This window comes from Triticum aestivum, chromosome 1A (assembly GCF_018294505.1).
Source record: "Triticum aestivum cultivar Chinese Spring chromosome 1A, IWGSC CS RefSeq v2.1, whole genome shotgun sequence".
Lineage (NCBI taxonomy): Eukaryota > Viridiplantae > Streptophyta > Magnoliopsida > Poales > Poaceae > Triticum > Triticum aestivum.
Genome location: NC_057794.1, coordinates 362,856,707 through 362,878,553, shown reverse-complemented (window position 1 = coordinate 362,878,553; position 21,847 = coordinate 362,856,707).

Genomic DNA, 21,847 nt, shown 5'->3' with positions numbered 1-21,847 from the left:
TGCGAGAGCAGCCGACATGTCCCGCCGGGTGGAAGTAGCAGCACAGAGGTCCTGCCGTGCCGCTGAAGCAGCACGGAGATCGCGCCGTGCCGTCAATGCAGCAGACTGGCCCGGCCGCGCCGTGGAAGCAGCAGAGATGTCCCGCCGTGACATGAATGCAGTAGAGATGTCCCGCCGCGGCGGCCTGGGAAAATTTCTCGCGGGCACGCGACGACTGTTACACGCGCATGCATGCGATCGTCCATAGCCAGACGGATCAGATCTCCCGCTCGGCGAGGTTGTAGGACGACATGATAGCCTTGTTTGAACAGGCTACCAGCGTCATCCGACAGCTAAGGGAGGGCAATGAGAGGCTCCGGGCCGAGCGCGACCTACTGAGGGAGAAGATCGTCCGAAGTGCAGACCTACAGGAGGAGACTAGTGCCTTGTTGAAGAAACTTATGGGCGAGAATTATATGCTCTGCAATGAGCACCAAAGGCTGGTGGAGGAATCCGTGGATGTTCTCAAGCAGCGTCTTGAGGACACGAAAGAGCTCATTGCCACTCGCCGCGGAGACTAGTTTCCTGGTTTCTTTTGATGTAATAATCGGTTTAGGATGTGGATTGTGTCGTCGGTTGTGAAATGTTGGGTTCTAGCATGGATGTTTGGCCTTTGTTGGCCTCTTGGGATGTTGCGATTTCAATCTGGTAGCTTTTAGTCCTTCGTGTTAGGCTGGAGTTGTGCTGAACTTCTTGTGAATTGTGGTGGTTTTCAGTAATGAAAATTGGAAGGGGCAAGCCCTTCTTTGATAAAAAAATTAATCGTCCTTATATATTCATCAGTCTTGCTATAAGTCACAGTAGATGCTATATAGGTCCGTCGGATCTGACATCAAGATCCGTGCTTTTAGATTTTCTTTTTTCTCTCTTAAATCTCAGTCGACTGAGACATAGCCACGCCATTAAACAGAGGCTCGGGCGCCATTAATGGAGACCTTGGGAGAGAGGTGGACGGCAGATGGAGGTCAAAGGGCTCTCCTCCCGATAAGCACACGCAGGGGTCTGATCGCACGCCTCTCGTACTCAAATAGCTACCCTGCACGTCGCCTCCTAGCTAATAAAAAAGGGGACGCGTGGCGGCACGTAAATGGTACTAGTAAGTAGAACACCCACAGTTTCAATAATACTTGTGTTTCCGATTGTAACGTGACAGCACTTCTTCCAAAATGACTTTGTTGATTGTTAATGTGTGCGCCTTCGCAAATCGGACTGCAAATTTACCACAGCATGTTGGTGCCATGTCATGGCACCAAGCCAAGTTTCATTATTTTCATGCGTGCTTTGGATTTACAGGAATTAAAAAACTAAGTTTCTCAATGTTTCCAACCCAGCCACAACGCCCAGAATTTTGAATTTCATTCCCATTTCTTGCATGGAACCTAGAAATTTACCCGAGGACACACATGTGATTTTTCAACCAACTTTGGTGCACTGGAACATGTGCTTGTATTTCAAATTTGAATTATGCACAAAAAGGTGACATGTTCCCTCCCAGAACCACGAGCCTTCTTGAGAGAAGCTCCGATTTGCAAGAAGCTTATACCAAAATTTGTTCCTATTCGGCCAATTTTTTTACCACGGCATGGTACTACCATGACATGACACCATGCCAAGTTTCATGATTTTAAAACCAAGTTTCTCAATATTATCGACCGAACCACGATGCCCAGTTGTTTGAATTTTATTCTCATTTTTTGCATGGGACCTACTCCCTCCTTCTATCTATATAGGTCCTAATGTGTTTTTCAAGACAGCCTTTGACTATTGACAAGATTAATAGCACATGAGATGTATACTATGCAAATTATATTATTGGAAGCTCCTTTGACATACAAAATTGAAGGTATGCTTTGTGTAAGTTGCATGTCATATATTATTGCTCTATGGTCAAAGTTAGCCTCAAAAAATGCATTAGGACCTATATGCATGAGAGGAGTCGACTTCGAGAGAACGTGTTTGTTCGAGAGACACCGAGGAAGACTATTATATATCGATGGTGCATGTAGGCGGGAATTAAACTAAGGGATGGTCTTATTGGTTTCGGGGATATAGGGGAAGAGTGAGAGGCGGGGGGGTAGCTAGAAGGAGATTGTTAAGTGTGAGTGTGTGTTTTACCCATCCAGGCGGAAGTTATGTGCACAAAAGAGGAGAATGATTCGATGTGGCGTTAGGATTGAGGGTAATTAACTATGTATGGAGACATAGAGACCTTGAACGTGCATGTGTGAGAGGTATACATGTAAACGTGGGATGTGTGTGTGTGCGCGCGCGCATGATCGAGATAAAAGAAAGAAGACATAAGTCATAAGATCAACGACATGGGAGAGACGGATCGGTATGACAATATGCATGCATGTGAGAATGCATGGAAGAAGTCCCGACAATTGAGCATGTGTTTTTGTCTTTAAGAGATAGTGGCGTGGGCTGGAGCATGCATCTATGGCGAGCAGAGGGAGTGAGGCGCAACGATTGTGCAAAAGAGACCAACCTATAAATGCATATGTACGGAGAGACATGTATAGTGTGGGTGATAGGAAGCAAGACTCCGTGCGAGAAAGAAATGTTAACGGAGAAACTACAGATAGATACAAAGATGGAGATGCTAGCTAGAGGGACATCCGCTAGTTTGGGTGTTGGAGATGACCGTCAGGTGGTTCAAAGGGTGAAGTTATATATGTGTGTGAGAGGGCACTTGACTGCATGTAGAGAGAAACATATGTAGTGTGCGTGATAGGAATCAAGAGTGAGGGCGAGAAAGAAGCTTGATGGAGAAACGGATAAATAGAAAGATAAAGATGCTAGCTAGTGTGCGTTAGAGATAGGAGTCGAGTGGATCAGAAGGTTGGGTTATGTGTGTGGGTGTGAGAGAGATAGAGAGAGGGTGCGTGTGAGTCACATACAAACAGATATCAGAGAGAAATGATCCAGAGAGACGGAGTTTTGTGTCTGCGAGAGAGAAAGATATTTCACAACGAGAGTGATAGCTAGAGAGACATACGAGGGAACGCAAGATATCTCTAGGGAGAGAAGGTGTGTGTGAGCAACATACAAGAGAACAATGGAGAAATATGAGATCCTGGGAGACAGAGTTTGTGTTTGTGTGTGAGAAAGAGATATTGAAGAGGAAGAGTCGTAGGTTCTCATATCTAAGGAGCGAAAGACATCTCTGTATGAGGGGTGTGCGAGTGGCACACATGGGAATAGTAGAGAGAAATGAGACCTCGGGAGACAAAGTTTTGTGTTTGTGTGAGAGAAAGAGATTCCACATGGAGAATCATAGTTAGAGACACATAGCAGGGAGCGATATATACTTAGAGAGAGATAGAGTGATGAAGGTCGAGGGAGAGAGTACCGTCAGTGCGTTACGAAGATAAAAGATCATTGTCGACATACAAGTAGCACGAGAGATACCTGAGAGACGATGAACGCGTATAGGTCCAGAGAGATAGTCCTATATAAGCATGAGTGATAGCTATGAGACGAATATCTGGATTAAAGGGGATTCAAATATTTAAACTGGAGATCACGACATCGATAATATCATAACGCAAATTGGTGTATCAAACATGCATATTCATTTGAATTTGGGCACACGTGTAATGTTATATAGTTTATCAATATTGGTGATCCATAGATTCTTCAGTTTCAAACAATGCATGGTTTATATGCAATTAATGTCTAAACGGGATTACACTATATGTTGCGTGTGTGAAACACATTATACATGTTTGAGAAGTAAAAAAAACCGCATGAAACACACATTAATTGGAGACAGTTAGCGAGGAATGCATACATTGGATTTCAACATAAAGTGGTTTCAAATATTTGAAAATCCAAATTGATGGATACAACCTTATGAATCTGAGATCATGCCATTTGTAAACCATATTTATGTATAAATGGTGTTGTGCTTTTGAAAGTATATATTAAAAAAATGATGTATATAGAACGTAATTCCAATTGAAAATGGATCCCGCCCGAAAAAAATAGAATACAAACGGGATTCGAATTGAGTTGGCACGGTAAACATGCACTCTGCAAAATTTGAATGAAGCGGGGAAAGTCACAGTAACCGCCCGAAAACAAAATCTGCGAGATGGAAATCACTCATGCCTATCCCTGCCACGCAAAGCCTATATGCTGGATTTCTGTAGGTTTCGATAGGGGTAGGTTTGTAATTTCACCCAAACGTGATGTAACCGCCTCTCACCCGGATTCATACACGGTGGGCGCCAAAACACAGTGTGTCCTCGGCCGAAATCGACTCCCTCCCCGATTCATATTCATACACGGTGGGCGCCAAAAACAAACTCTCATCGGCAAATATTCGGTGTATGCGAGATTACTGTCCTATCCCCAACTGACTAGTGTTGCTGTGATGTAGTAGAAATTTGAAACGGGGGCTAAGTTTGTAAATTTCCTTGCATTTGAGACAAGCGTGCCCTGAATACATGGTTCCCCCCTTCCTCTCTACCTCCCTTTTCCCCATTCGTACTCCATGGGTGCCAAAACACCATCTCCACCCCACCCTCCTCCGTCCGCCGCCGTCCGCCACACCATCCACCGCCGTCCTCCTCCACCATGCCGGAGCTGATACCCCGACGCTGCCGTCCATTACAAGAGATCGACCTCTCTCATCCACGGCTTCGGACCGGGATCCTTGCATCCCATCCACTTGCTTCATCCCCGCCGTCCTCCACCTTGCCGGCGCCGCTCCTACGACCGTCTCGTCCACCGTGCCCCGCCGCCACCGTCTACCCTCCTCGATTTGCTTCCATGCCGCCGACAGCCATCGCTACCGCAGCACCATCAAATTCTCAGCACATGCATACACGGCGCCGCACCAGAGGCGGTACTCTTCCGTATCTGCTCAACTTATTTATCACAGCAAGAAAATAGATCGCCACTGCTTTACTCTGATTTCTTGTCTTGGTTGCGAAGTTGCCTTTGTCCGGTTTGCACCTTCAGATCTGCCATGGCACGCTCTACACCATACTCGCAATGCTTATGGTTTTCCCCTTTTATATTCCACACTAGTTAAATCACAGTAGACTAAATTTCAAAATTGGGTCAGTCGATTTTTTAGAGCTCGCCGGAGTTCGCCGGTGCGATCGAAGGGGCTCGGGTGGTTGTGGGGCCTCGCCAAATGAAGAAAACTCGATGCGGGTGGGGGTTGGGGTGGGTGGGGTGGGGGTGGCGGAGGAACACAGGCGGTGAGGGCCGGTGGTCCAGCCGGCGGCCCGTGCGGAGTTCTATATGGGAAGAATCAGAGACGCGGAAGAAGAAGGGTTAGGAGACGTAGGATCTTCATCCAACCGCCTGAAATGGTCGAGAGACAGATAGGAGTTGCATTCTTAATGCGCTCTGGTTCATCATGTGTGGGCACTGCGCAACCAACATTTTATTATCCAAAATCTGCTTGCTCTTCTTTACCATGTTCCTCTTCCGTTCTTCTTTAATATGTACTCTCTCCGTTCCTAAATACAAGTCTTTGTGTAGATTCCACCATGGACTACATATGGAGCAAAATGAGTGAATCTACACTCTAAAATGTACATGGATACATCTGTATGTGATCCATAGTGGAAATCTCTACCAAGACTTACATTTTGGAACGGAGGGAGTATGATAGTAGTACAATATGTTCCTTGTACTGAAGATGAGCAGGGACATTTGCAGTGTAGAGGTCTATATGGTCGGTTGTGATGGACACTTTGAGCCTCTTTGATTCGTAGGATCTTGTAAACATAGGAATAGGATTTGTAGTGGCCTGCCCACTTGAATCCTATAAGAATAGCAAGGAAATGCGGGGAGTTGTGTCGCCTTTGAGAGTTACATTGATATTAAAAGTACCGCACCTTCACTTGAAGAGAGCCGGTATCCGAAGCCTTTCTAGCCATACCGGCAGTACTAGCACATATATTCCAGCAAGTTCCACTTTGCTGATTTTACTTTGATGCTTAAGGTTTTCCCGTTATATCTACACTATGATCTGTGTAGCTGCTTTGTGTCACACTAGCAGCAGTCCACTCTTGAAGCTAAACACTGCAATGACTTACAAAATTGGCACCAAGGCATTGAGTGCCATTCTGGATGCAATGAAACTCATACGCTCCCCACCTGTTGATTCTTGTTCAGAATATCATCCTAATGACTATTCTAACCTCGAGGAGTCAAAGGCAGATGGCCTGTCCTGTTCACCCATCAAGGTGCATGTTCTAATTTGGCAATGTTTTATTGATTGTGGGTATCTTGCATATGTTGTCTTGCATCTCTTCTACTTTGTTGCATCGCCATCTACTTAGTTTACTCATCATATATGTCAAGATGACATGCCCATCCATTATCAATACATATTCCATCTATCATCATACCATGTTTTTTCACTCAAATGTTGTTCTTGTGCATCAGACATCAAAAAGAAAGAGGGTGATTGCCGAACCTGAAGGAGCACCAGCAAAGTTCTTGAAAAACGTGGTGGTGCCGAAGAAATCAGACACAACCCCACTTATATTGGCTGTACAACCAGTGACACAAAACGTAGGACCGACTCCAGCAGACTGTACCCATACTTCACTAGCCCCACCACTAGCCCCACCACATAGGACCTGCACTCCAGCAAAAAGGTATACCGATTTCATTTGCCATAGCACTACCTGTACCATAGAAAAATCCCACTCCAGCAAAAAGTACAGCAAGTCCACTGGCCGAAGACCTATCCCAACTGCAGAGACGGTCAATTCCTGCAGATTGGAACCCCATCCCATTTATTCCTAGTTTAAAAGACAATGCTTTCAGTGTTGTTAGGGACTACATGCATATATTCCCATCATGGGAAGATTATTGTGAAGACAAACACCATTTTCACATCTTCCTGTCCAACTTACGTGTAAGTGCTATTATTCATGGCTATTATTTTCCTTTTTTCTGCTGATTGAACACATGAATGATTTACATTACATTGTTGTAACTAGGCGAGGGTCAATCTGGATAGTCATGACGAGCAAAGCTTGCTTGTGCTTTTCAAGGAAGCATTGCAGCAGTATCGGTGTTACCAGAGGAAATCACACTTTGATAGCAAGTCTATAAATGAATTTCCGGTGAAGTCTCCTGTGCTAAATTTAGAAGACATTGAATGGAAAAACCTTTTATGCACTGGTCTCGTTCCCAGGATGAGGTACTATCTATGAAATCACATGACAATTTGAACTTCTACTTTTCCACATGTGCCTTATGGATCTTTTGCAGGAAATCTGCTCGAAGAAGAATTCTGGTTTGACAAGAACGACAGGATATCGCAAATATGTTGCCCGCTGCTTTGCTCTTGTTAGTACCTGTTGTCCTGTATCACTGTACTTGCATACATACATGGTTCATTATGTGATAGCAGTATGCATGATAACTTGCTTATCAATTGTTCGCTCCAAATTATCTGATTTGTATGAATGGTTACATTAGTGTAGAATATATCCAATGCCAATGTTTTTTTAGCTCTGCATTGTTCTTGTAATAAGTACATGTTGTCCTTTATCGGTGTACTTATAATGATAGGTAGTTGTCCATGTACCATCACTCTGCAACTTATTTTCCTTTGCCCTCCATTTTCTACACATCAGATCTATATTTACTCTTACCATAAGGTTGGTACTGAAGAAGTTTAGTTGTGCATTGCTCTTGGCTATACCTTTTGCCTGTATCGTTTCACTTACATTTATAGCTACTTGGTTATGTAGCATCACTCTTCATCTTATCTTAAATATTCTCCATTTTTTCGTATATTATCACATCTATATTTACTCTTAACAAAATGTAGAATAAAGGCAATGTTTTTGAAGAAGATTCTGTGGTAAACTTCTTGAATTGCCCCCCCCCCATCAGCATGGACAAGGCCTTTATAGAGCCTGTCTTCACCAATAATGTAAGTTTGTCCATCTCAAGCCTTCAAACTTTGTTGTATATATTTGGTTAGGCATGACTGCAACAGCTGTTTATTTTTGGTGTTTGCATCAAATTGCTTGTTTAAAGTTTATTATGTAGTTCATAAACAAAAAGTTTGTCCTTTCTCAATTTAAGTTTTCAGTTGTACAACCAACTTCCTTCTTCATACCATGTAAATTAAACTATACAGAGCAGGTGATCTTCTTTTGCACTGCATGTATGCTTCTGTTCTTCATTTGTAATCCAGTGGTGTGGTGAACCTACCCACTACAGCACAATGTCATATTCTGCAATGTCTTAACTATGAACAATATCATATCATTCTACTATTATTTAGACCGTCTCTTTATTTGCCAATCTGAAATGGTATAAATTGACAGCACACTAACCATTGATATTTATGACTTCTTGATCTGTAATCAGTGGTGTCGTGAAGCTGCCAACTCCTTCACAATGTCATTTCCTGCCATGTCTTGACCTGAACAATACCATATTGTGTTAATGCAATTTTAAACTGTGTCACTTTATTCGTCAGTAAGAAATGTGATGAATTGTCAGCACTGATACTTTTATGTGCAAAACCTATCATCTGTCTGCTTGTTTATCTTTTAGAGTGAGGAAGATATAAGTGTTGAACAAGAGCAGTCTCATCATCTTGCTCAGCTGTTTGCGCTGCAGCTCCCCAGCAGGGCTAACCTTTCTTGAACTCTATTGAAGTGTTGTCGGTTTTGTATATTATTTTGTCAGCGTGTTTATTTGCACTGGTGGCGATCTTTGATGCCCAGTGTATGTAATCTGTTGTCTGCTTGTGCTTTATTATCATAGTGGTGAACTTTGATGCCCAGTGGATGTAATATGCCGTAATTTCTTTATTGTATAGTATAGGTTTTTTCTTATTCACGATGCTGCAATTATTTTACTGTATATATATCCTATCTTCGCAGTAAACCGGCCAAACCGTAAAATTACGGTACATAATCAGGCCGTCATGCAATCACGATGTAGGTTGGGCCTGAAATGTGCCGATTAGCTCACGGGCCGGCAGCAGCCCGAAATGAACCCCGGCTCATGATTGTGCGAATCAAATCACGGGCTTTTAACAGGCCGAAAAATTGTCTCGGTCCTTGTTTGGCCCAATCACATATCAGGTGCGAGCAGGCCGAATGCAAACTGGGCCGTAGTTAGGCCCAACTATATGACGGGCTTTTAACAGGCTGAAATTAATATAGGGCCGAAATGTTAAATGGGCCCTTAACAGGCCAAAACTAATATCATGCCGAATTACTAAGTGGGCCTTTAGCAAGTGGGCCCAAAAGCATAGTGTCCAGTTGACGGGCCGAATCTGATATGGCCATAATTAGGCCCAAAACCTCTTAAAGGGCCGGACCTGATCTGGGCCATAATTTGGCCCAGAAGATGGTAGGCTTTTAACGGGCTGGATCTCATATGGGCCACTATTAGGTCTGGAGCGTGGCAGGCCATTAATAGACCGGATCAAATATGGGCCGGCATTTGGCCCAAAACATGGCAGCCACTTAATGGGCCGGCCTACTAGGGTCCTCAAAATCTTGTGGGCCTACAGCTAGGTCGGCCCATTAATGTCGGCGAAATCTCGTGGGCCTTTAGCTGGGCCGGCCCATTATGATCCGCAAGAATTTTGTGGGCCTTTACCTGGGTCGGCCTATTATGGCACACAAAAATCTTGTGGGCCTTGACCTGGGCCGGCCCATTATGGCCCACGAAATCTTGTGGGCCTTTAGCTGGGCCAGCCCATTATGGTCCGCAAAATCTCGTGGGCCTTTAGCTGGGCCGGCCCATTATGGTCCGCAAAATCTTGTGGGCCTTTAGTTGGGCCGGCCCATTTAAACTTATTGGGTCGTGCCACGTGTCGACGTATCATAGGCGCATTCTGTCCAGTGAGTGGATGACATCTGTCCCGACGATGAGCCGACACGTGTTTCCTCTAGCCAATGATGATTTTACACGTGGAAAATCCCCATTGGTCACGGCTGTTAACGGGTTATCGGATCCAAAACCCGACCCGATAGCTTAACGATGTTCCGTTACGGTGGATGCCACGTGTCGGTCACCCTTGAAGAAAGCACTTTTGTGATGCGCGATTTATTGTCATGGAAGTGGACACTTCCGTGATGATAATTTTGGTAATGTCATGGAACACTTCTACGACAGCACAGATATGACTATCTTGATTCTGTCATAAATTTGTCATGGATGTACATGCATGACAAAAAAAGTGACCTACTGTGACAAACACGTATCATCACGGAAGTGTATTTTTTTGTAGTGTAAGGCCTTCCCTCGTTCGTCCTTTTCTCCCACAAGATAAACTACTCATACAAATGCATCTTGATGCGTGCAACGCATGGGCATCTTGCTACTTCTAAAAACCTTTCCATCATTTGCCACACTACTGGTTGCAGATGAAAAACCTACCCAAGCACAGCGCGATACTGGAGCAATGCACAATTACAAGTTGATATTTTGTTGGACAAGGGAGGCTATAACCAATTACTTTTACGGGAACAATAGCACCCAAGAAATTTGAAGGGTAGGTATGAACAAAATTGGAACTGCACATGTACTGCTAAGTGAATCAATACACACATTACCAATCGAGGAGGAGAACGATGGTCGAGGCGGCCTCTGTGAGTCATGGTCGGCAACGGGAGTCAGTTCATTGTCCACGACGGTGGTACTTCTGCGCTTGGCGTCGGCTTCCGGGAAGCAGATCCGAGACCGTGGAAGATGATGCCGGGGAAGAGGCTCCATGTACGACGACGACGGTGGACCGGCTCCAGTGCGGCGTACGAGGTCGTCGATGAGGCAGATGCGCTGCGGTGGATGAGTGCGCCGATGTAAAGGGGAGGAGCACGAAGGCTGCGGTGCCATGGAGAAGTCTATTTTGCGGTGGGGATAGAAAATGGGGAGTATTCAGGTGTACTACTCTGGGTGTCGGGGTGGGGTTGGCTGGGTAGGGTGAACCTGAAGTTACGAAAACAGCCCCCTACCAAGCGTCATCCGTAGGCTTGTTCCGAAGGCTATGATGGTAACTTCCCACTGCTCGAATCAAGGTCGCGGGAGATTTTCCCGCCGACATCAAAATTTTGTGACACTGGACTCCCCGTGTGGCGCGTTGAGTGATTCGGCTAAGCAACTAGTGAGTAGTAGTAGTAAACTCTGCATATTAGGTTTGACCAAAGTCAAACTTCCTAAAGTTTGACCAAGTTTATAGAAAAATATAAACATTTACCATAACAAATATGTATGATGTGAAAGTACATTCAATAATGAATCTAATGGTATTTATTTGTTATTGTATATGTTAATATTTTTTGTTATAAGCTTTCTGAGAGTTTACAAAACTTGACTTTGACCAATGCTAATACGCGGACTTAAATAAAAACGGAGGGAGTACACATTTGTTTTCTTAGTTTGTAGTGAACTAATCATTTGTTGAAATTGTGAAATAAATATATTAGGCTATTGACTTCGAATGTAATGGTCTATACAATTCAATAGTTACAATCATTGTCGAATCCCAAGATGTATACAAGGTCTATAGTACTTCACAACATGCTCAAACTCACATAATCCCAGTCAAATGAGAATCTAAATGCATTTCATAGTTATTACTTTGTAGGATGCAACAAAAACAACCATAACTCTACATCAGCCATTATAGAAGCAACATTTTGACATATCCCAATGTGTGAATGAAACATGTAGAGAGAGCTTTTGAAGATGGAGCAGATAGGGCGGGAAATATTGTATGTATGTGGACGAGAGAGTAGGAGACAAACCTAACGAGACAGAGAGAGAGAGCGAGAGAGATAGAGAGAGGAAGAGAGAGAGGAAGAAGTTAGGTTTGTGAGAAAGATGGATACATGTAATATACATGAGATGCGTGTCAAAATGTGCGCGTTGATGCATGTGTTGCATGCGACCGTGCGAGGGACGGACGAATCGAGAGAGATGGTTGTTGTGTTACGGATGCTCCTCTCTCTCACACACACACACAAGTAAACTAGAAGAGAGTTCTCTCATGTATACACAATGTATCGGCATCTGTCTATGTCTCACTCATGCATGATCATTTGCACATTCACACCTCTCTATGTCTGTATCACACGCACACCATCTCCACATTGCCCTTCCGCCACAACACACATATGGACACATACACACGTTCTCTCTCAGTCACACACACAAAATCAGTATTAGAAAACTAGGGCGCACCTAAAACGTTCAAATCCAAATAAACACGAGTTGGAGCTAAATTCAAATATATGGAAATATTGCAGCGTCAAGAACTTTCACAGGAAAAAAAAAGTTGAGTAATATTCGAGGATTGTTTTCACACACGCAAAAAGGTTTGGTGGATGTCCTTCGAGCGCGACACGGTGACGCGTCGTTCGATCGACCGCGTGGCCGCGGTTCACGCCCTTGCACATGATTCTGTATCGTGGCTGTGGTACTAACTAATAAAAGCGCTGCCTAAGTCTAATGTTTACGTGTACTAGTACGGTTTTCTTTTAAGTTTCACCAACCTTATATATAAAACTAAAGTAAGCTCCCACACGCGCACTCATCAATATGCCGCCGCCGCCGTTGCGCATGCCGGCGCCCGCCTGCTCCGGCCAACAATTTCTTGTCCATCACCACCGTGTCGCCGCCATCCATGTGCCATGAAGCCGAAGGCTCGCCCGCTCACGTCGTCTGCAGTCCCTCCTCGTGATGCCGCCACGCTGCCAAGCACGCGAGCAGCTGGTGGAGCCGCGTCTATGCACGTAGCGTACAAAGAGGAGGACGAGCACGTGCTCCAACACGCCGGCGAGGAGGAACTAGCGTGTCATTGCCGTCTCCGCCCGCGCGGAGGAGGCGCGCATGATGGCTGTCGGGGCGGAAGCCGGTCGCGCGTGCGTCGAGCCCACAAACCGGGTGCGGACGCGAAATCTACCTTCGTGACCTTGAATGCCACCTGGATCCTGCAATCTGAAGGAGCAATTTGGGTCAGTCGACTCATGTGAGCCGTTTGATGCAACATGGATGGATAGAAGGGCTTATTCCACCTCTTCTGCCGTCTTCTTCCTTCGCTCTGTCGAACTTCTTTCACAAATTGACTGACCCAAATTATACTACTAGTACGAATGTATTAAGTACAGTAGGAATACGAAGATACAAGCAGTAGTACCAACTGCAAGAAGAATAGTAGTAAGACATAGTACTAGTACTACTGTACGTACTAAAGAGTTCAAATAACGAGAAACAACATAAACATAGTTCTGCTGGAGCCTCAGCACAACACACCCTTGAAAATAAACTAAGCAACTAGTCCGCCTGACACTGCAGTAGAACCAGCATGAGCGACGACACTGCCACCTACTCGGAGTCCGAGTCCACATCCTCGACTTCATCCTCGTCCCTCTTCCTCTTCCTCTTCACCGACGCTTCTTTGCTTGAATCGGACACTGGGCTCTGCTTCTTCATCCAACCCTTGTAGATATTTAAACAAAGGTAGGCATCCATTGCTGTGTACAGGATATGATCTTCATCTAATGTCTTCGACTCCCATGCATGATGAAACTCGTGATGAGGTTTCTTCAGTTTAGCGTACGAAGGATCAATCATGGCTGCTGCCAGGGTCAGCATTGAAGGTTGAGAGGAGGACACCAGGCTTGCCTTTTGGAGATCGAAGGGCTGGCCTACAATGAGACCTATCCGACGCAGGACATCCCTGTCGTTCTTAAAGCCTACAGTAATGAATTTCACTCTTTTGTCCTTGAGGAAGTTCTTAAAATCCTGGCACTCAACGTCGGCATGGCATATGTGGTAGACCAAGCAAACATTATGTACGCAAACCTGGATCACGGCGGGCTTCTTCCTCTCTTCGTCCTTTAGATCCTTCTCTCTTCCCAGGACTATGGTGTACTCAACATCTAGCCCAGCGAACCACTCATCCGTTGAACTGTTGAACATGTGTAGGAAGTGAGCAAGCCATGCTTTCACCATCTCGGATCCACGTGTGTAGATGACGATGAACTGATTGCTGGTGATGGCTCTAACCTGGTACTCAGCGGCGACCATGGAGATTTGGGAGGCCATGGATTTTGGAGGAGGGTTGGGAGAAGTTGAACTGTTGTACCCCGCAAAAAAAATTGGGAGCGAAGTAATGTGAAAGGACGGGACGACTGGGAGCGAACTGTTGTAAGGTAGAAGACGGGGACGAGTAGGGCGTGCAAACGGCATGGGGTTGCTGGCTTGCCCGGTGGATAAACGGCTGCAAGCCCCCAAAGAGTTCTCGAGAACTATGCGGGACCCATTAGATGTCATGTCTACTAGACCCATATCATAGGCCTGACAGTATAGCTTCTGCCTGTTCGCACGCCATGCCAGCGCGTGGATGTAACTTCACTTAATTCCGTCAAACGTCACGCCTCCCACGACCTTTGCCTCCCTCGTGCGGTCGCGCCCTTTGAGACTTCGACCGGCTATAAATGAGCAATTTTTTTGCCTTTTTAGACAAGCAATTTTTTTGCCTACTCCGCATGCATGATACTCCCTCTGGTCCTTTTTACTCCTGTCAACCGTTTGCAAAGTGTTTGACCAAATTTATACTTTTTTTGAACACCACCTTATATTAATTAACCAACCACACCAATACACTCATTCGATACAATATTCACCACACAGGGCGGTACGTTATTTACAAGAATACCATCTAATCTATTGTCAAAGGTATACTTAGCGATTAAGTGTGCCACCTTATTGTCCGAATGGCTAATCTTTGACAATTGAAGATTGTTGATCAACTTTGAGATGCTCAACGCTTTCATCTTCAGGTCACGCATAGCAGACCTATCATAGTCCCCCGATGCAAGAGAGGCTACCAAAAAAATGTGTTTACCAATGCATGCATGAACACTAGTTACTCTAACCCCCTCTCTTCTTTAATTCTTTGCCACATCAGCATGTTTGCTATTCCCGTGTGCATGATACCAGCTAAGATACCACCATTATGGCCAGCCTTAATCATCACATGCAATAATTTAGTGCACCTTGAAATATGAACATGTGTGGGGCGTGTATGTTTTTAATGACTTGAGACTATACCTAGCCCGGCATGCAAGACGACTTATTATGCACCATTCCCCATACCTGTAGGAAGCCCGTGTGAAAAAATCTGCATGCATGACTCTCCTCCCCCACGCTCGTCCAATCCGTTGTGACCAGCAATATTTCCACCCCTTTGCTCCCCCGTAATTTACTCCAACAAATATGCCCACGTAGCTGTTACTTAACTACAGGTGCATTGGGTCACTGACATATGGGCCCAACACGGGTCTGGCCAAAATGTTAGTGACGCAACTCGACCTGCAGTTAAGTCAGTGCAGCTCAGTCCATATCTTATGTAAGTGTGCCATTGCTCGGTATAAATACTACGCCTCCCACGACATCGCTATCTCCTCCCCCTCACGTTCACGTTCATCGCTATCTCCTCCCCCTCCCTCTCACGTCGACCACCATGGCATCGCCCCTCCCAAGCCCTAGGAGCCCCTCGCTGCACCACGCAGGCGGTCATGCGTCGTCGTTCCGTTCCTCGTCGCCACTAGTCGAGGAGGACGCGTTGGTGTTCCGCTCCTCGCCGCTATGCGACGCATCGCCGTTCCGTTCCTCGCCGCCACTAGTCGAGGAGGATGCGTCGGCGTTCCGCTCCTCGTCGCGACGCGATGTGTCGCCGTTCCGTTCCCCGCCGCCACTAGTCGAGGAGGACGCGTCGGTGTTCTGCTCCTCGCCGCGACGCATCGAGGTGGACGCGTCGGCGTTCCCAATCTCACCAGCACGCGCGCTGGACAACGCGTCGGCTCCCCGCTACGAGGAGAACGCCGCGCCGCCCGCCGAGCCCCCCAGCCTTGAGGAGCTTTGGAAAGAAATGGATGTCGCCTTGTGGGAGGCTTTACCTCCAGCAGAGCGCGCCAAAATAGAGGCGGAGAAGAAGGCCGAGGAAGAGAAGCGCACCGCGGAACAAGCTGCCTGGGAGGCCTATGTCGTGTCCGAGAGAGTCAGGCAATTGGCTCTTTGGCAGAAGGCTCGTGCGAGGGCCGTGATGGTGGCGGAGGACGCCCATGCCGACGCCCTGAGTGCGGTCGGGCCCAAGCGCCTCATCTACGCTTGGCTGTACATGGACCGGGTGCACGCTTCCAGCGAGGAGGAGTACATGCTGGCGCCGGATCACCACACCGGTGAGATCGCGCTCGCCCGCCGGCAAGCCGCCAATCAGCACCTCGCGAGTTGTGAGGCTGAGGAAGAGGCGTTGTGTCGGCGCGCTGGGAAACGGCCGCGCACCAGGGCACTCGTGGCGCGCCGCAAGCGCTCCTGCGAGCGCGGTGGCTTTTAGGAGGAGTATAATTTTTGTTTCGTAAGGCGATCTCATTAGTTTTGGGACGCAAATGATTAATCCCGAACGTTCAGGAATTTTTAGCGTCCTTAATTAAGTATGTAAAAGGGAAAGTTTGGAAACCTTGTGCATTCGTACGCATTTTGCAAGTACGTGCATATAGCACAAACTTTACTATATACTATCGCACTACACGTCTCTCTCGATATATGCTTGCAGACTGTGCTACTCCCTCTGTCCAGGTCAATAAGTCATCTTTGGTTGTGCACCGTGACCAAGAAGGAGGGGAGACTTATACACCTAGACGGAGGGAATACTACTATCACTTAGTACGTGCAAATGCACGTTTTAACATTACGATGCGGTTTTTGTAAAAGTAGAAAAACAGCACTAGTCAAGCTTGTGAAACGATTCAATGCAAAATAAATGCAAAAATGCTCGTTTGATTGTTTACTTTTAGCTTCCTTCTCTGTGGTTATTTCTCTATCGTACTTTGTACGGAGTATCTCACTGGTTGGAAAGGCATGCAAATTCCCAAACCGCTTCCTACACCCTGTATCGAATCTTTTGCCTAACAAGTTGTGCCGTGCAATTGGAATTCCAAGTTGAGTACTACTACTAGTAGGAGTACCATGAGCCAGTTCTTTTAGGCTTCTAGATTAGTAATCCCATAACTACTACCTCCGTCCTGGTTTATTAGTCCCCATTGTAATCTGTGTCAAAATTTGATCATAAATTTAACTAATGAAATGTTAGTGCATGTCACATGCACTACTCCATCCGTGTTGGTGAGTAACTCATCTTAGGCTATGCACCGTGACCAAGGAGGAGGAGAAAACGAGAAACGTCAATGTTTATTTGCTAATTAATAGTATTGCATGCAATGAACTAACCACTGCATGTCGTGTTTGATATCTCAAGTCATTAAAAGCATGCACACTCTTTATCTCTTATTGGTTGATATGTCAAGAAACAAGAAATGAGGTAGAAGTTAATGCACCGCGCCTAAGTGTTTTGGGATTATCTGGATTTCGTAAGATGACTTACACACCTAGACGGAGGGATTACAATGGTGAGGAATAAACCAGTTAAATCTTTGGTCAAAATTTAGCACAAATTACAATGGTGAGGAATAAACCAGGACGGAGTAGTATTTTAGAAGCCCAAATAAATGAGTGAGGCGCCTTATTGTGGGAAAAGCTAGGGAAGCCGCCAAAAGAACTGGCCCTAGGAGTAGTAGCTAGGGATTGAGTGTGCGCGATGAAACGGAGAAAGTAAATGCAGAGAGATGAAATGCAAAAAAGACGGAGGGATGTGATGGTTGCTTGTCCGTTGATTTTACCAGGCCACTTATTACTGGGAGTGGTTGGGTTTTGTGATATGACAGCTTTACTGCCGTGCCACGAGCGGGGTGAGAGGTGACACTCCCGTGCAGCACCGCCCTCTACACTTGTACTACATCGGTCGTGGTTTATTAGTCCCCCATTGAATTTGACTGAAGATTTAACTGACAAAATCTTAGTGCATGTCAACAAAAACTATATCGTTGGATTCGTATTTGAACATAGTTTTGAATGATATAATTTTAGGTGACATGCATCAGCATTTATCGTACTATATATAATGTTAGTTCAATTTTTGGTCGTACTAATCTATAGTAGTAAGGTGTCCGTGCGTTGCACCGAAGAGTGAAATGCATTGATCAGGGAGTTTTTTATTTTGACAAAGGATGTGGGGGTCATCTCATGTGTAACGGGTATCGATAGGTTTCTTCGGATATTATTTCATCACTAGAGCTCACAAACATCTGGGTGAAATAGATAAAAAGGTATATTTTGCAAACAAAAGCGTTCAACTGTTCAACCTGCATCCAGAACTTGTGAAGAAATAACACTTATTGTGCTTTGCAAGAAATGATCTTTAAGAATTAGTTTTTGAGTATCAATTGTTATACATGTTGGCTACAGATGACATGGCACTTTCTTATAGTCAACAGTTGGCTATACTATTAAGTAATATTAACCATGCCCTTATACACCTAGACGGAAGGATTAAATCAAGATGACTTGCAAGTGGGCAGAGGAGATGTAAGAAATGGTTCATCGTAATTCTTTAACTAGTATTGTAGTAAAAATTCATACATGGAAGATTCTAGACTAAACCATAAATGGATACACTTTTATTCATGTGCGATACTCCAATAGAGCAAGATCATGCATGGAAGTCTCCACATGCTTAGACAGCGGATTACATTGAGCGAAGACTAATGATCAACATTTAACTTGATAATGTGTGTGTCCAGGTAAACCTCCTTGGAGCCTCGTGCACTGCGTCGGCGGGTAAAGGATGCCATGGGTTTTCCAAGTCCACATTGGCGGGATAGTCCCAGCTCCCCAAAGTCCAAGTCCGTTCGATGAGGCCGGTGTCGCCGCCCACGCGACCCGAAGGGGTAGTAACACTGACCACGCACTCGTACATCGGCCTCGTGCCAGTGTCAGCGTCAGCGGCGTCGCCCCTGACGCACATTACAGAGATGGGGCGGCGGCCTACGCGGGCCTCGCCGGTGCCCACGATCAAGAGGAAGACGCTGCCGTCCTTCTCCGAGACTAGCAGGCGGCGGTGATCCTCTAGCGACTCCGACATGGTGAACGGGTAGCACGTCTCATACTTGATGTTCTCCACCAAGGGCCAGCAGTGACTGCTGCACGCATTCATGAGGTGATGCACCATGTCCGCCGGCGAGCCACAAAACGGCATCGGGCACTCATAGCAGTGGACGAAGGGCTCCTTGGAGGCATTGACCAGGCCGTCCATGAAACAGGAGTGGCTGTAGGGGACGTTGCGCCAGTTGAATATATGAGCAAGTTACTACGAGATTTAATCCGAATAAGCACAAAATAAATCATGAATTCTAACACGATTTCGAACAGGAAGGATAGAAACACATACGGTGCAACGGGAGCAGCACCGTTGGCGTTGAGGTTGTCGCCCATGTCCAAACACCACGTAGACACGGTCTTTGAGCACGGTTCGTAGTCGTCCCATGCTCGGGCATTGAAGTTTGTAACTATTTTAGATTAGAATATACTACTCCTCCGGTGCTAGTAGTAGAGTAGAGTCCTACTCTACTACTCTACTCAAGCAAGTTAGGGCATAGCACTGTAGGGAGTACCAGTACCGTGATCACTCAAGCAAGTTGTCTGGCATCGACATGACCCTACGTTGCTGGTATGTGTCTCGTAAGTCAAGTGGCATGCTGTAGTCATCATCACCTGTCCACTTCCCGTAGCACATATTCGCTTCTCCATCTTTGTCCGCACATAATCTCATCCAATCTTCCATCCCCGCTAAGGCGCCTCCCCCCCTCGTCCGAAACCCAAGCACCAACAATGGCAGAACCGAGCAGCGTCTGCCGAAAGAGTGGCTGGAATTCGCTCCCCACAGAGGTAATCAAGCTCATTGTTTCGCGTGTGGACAATCTCAGTACCATGTCGCTCGCCGCGTGCTCGTCGGGGCTATACCGTTTACTCAAAGCCCTCAGGCCGGAGCTTTTTAAGCCAGCTCCTTGCTTGCTGATGCCGCCTGATCTTCAGAAATGGTGTGTCACGCAGCATAACGATCATAGGGTGGCGAGCACCAACCCCCTTGACTGCGATCTGATCCCCGTCAGCCTCAACTACATTAACGGTATGTACTGGGTCGGCATGAACACGTCTTGGATGGTGCTCGTCGACTGCCGCAGTAGCTGGATGCTCGTGGAGGTCTACACCCGGCGATTGATCCCCCTTCCTTCGATTAACATTGCACTACTTTGGCACCGCGGCCCAGAATACTCGAAATCTTACAGTAGCCAACATGATACCAAGTTTGATTTGCTCAAGGTTGTAATCTGCCAAGTGCCCACAAGATCTGCGAATTATAAAGACTTCAGGCTAATTGCGTTCTTCAACCGTGGTCTCGCCTATCTGACAGGTCACTGCGGTAAGTGGTTAAATCTACATGTCCATCGCAGGATCATACATCCTCCATGGTTCTCTGATGCCATTGAACACAAGGGCTTCATTTACGCTGTCGACTCCTTCTATGGCTGGACGTATTGCTGGCCTAATCCAGTCATTGCTACAAATAGTTGTTACAGTAGTATGTTACTTTCCTATGATATCATGATGGCTTGCTTATATTACTGTCAACATTTGCTGAAAAAATATTCATGCTCATACCATGTTGTTCTTAAAATTGACTAAATCAAGAGCCCTTTTTTATTTGACTCCAACTTGATATGATGTTGTAGGCCTCCTGGTGTCCCTACCCTTCCTAATCCCAGAACCTTTCAAAGAAAAGCGGCATGGCAGTTGCAGGTGGTTCCTGGCTCGATCAGACAACGGCGAAAGATTGATGATCGTTCGCACATACCCGACGTGTTGTTTCACGGAATACAATCACAGTCACTGCAAGGTCTTTGAGCAGGATCCCAGCTTCTCTCGGCCTTCAGGAATTTTTGACTGGAGGCTGGTAAGTAGCATTGGTACACTCTCTCTGTTTGTCGGACTGAATTATCCGATTAACCAGGAGATAACCGACGGCAAGGATCATGATGTCAGCGTGGTTTCGTTCATCGGGCAAAACTATGTGTACATAGCGTACCATGCGTCTCTGCATGCACCATACCCTGATATGTGCCGCCACTCTCTGCAACCCAAAGTAGGAGAGAGGGTCGCAAGTATTAGACTTTGACCTGGTGGCTAGAGTTTCCCCCGTCAGGCACCCATCTGGTTCAAGCCGTCAGCCAATCTCCACAGCTTAATAAATAGTAGCGTCTAACTGAGCCAGTTAGTTAGATGCGTACACTTGGTGTAGTAGGATCTTTATTTAGTTTGATGCATACACGTTTTCTTTTTTGGTAGCCCTTTTGTAGTGATGGCTGATGTTTGGTTTGGAAGAGAGAGTTGCGTCTTCACTCTTCTGGCCTGCTTACTGCTTCTGTTACACCCCCAGCCCTGGTTGCTGCTGCTGCTGTTTTCAATGTACAATCAGTAGTATATTCCATCTGTTGGTTGAATAAATGTGTTGTTAGAACGACAAACACAATGTTTTGGAAGTCGTTGCACGGTTCGATCCTTTAGTGCCCCGTACCGTACGTAGCGCATACTATTTTTCGTACAAAACACATTTTCCACTTGTTGATAACATGCAGCCCACTGATGAAGGCCCAATAGAGAAGCCCATAATTAACTGGAAGGGAGGCTCTCACATGAATCCGGCCCAGGTACATGCTCATGGTCCCCTAAACATAAATAAGTAAATAAATAAATAAAGCTAAATGTTCATGCACCAGTTCTTTGGGGAAATAGGTAGCCCAGTATTTCTTTTTGAAGAATACCCAAGCTAGGCCTATTTATTTTCTCCGAATTACTGGGCTGCAAATCTTTCAACACGAGGAGGGATGCATTCCGG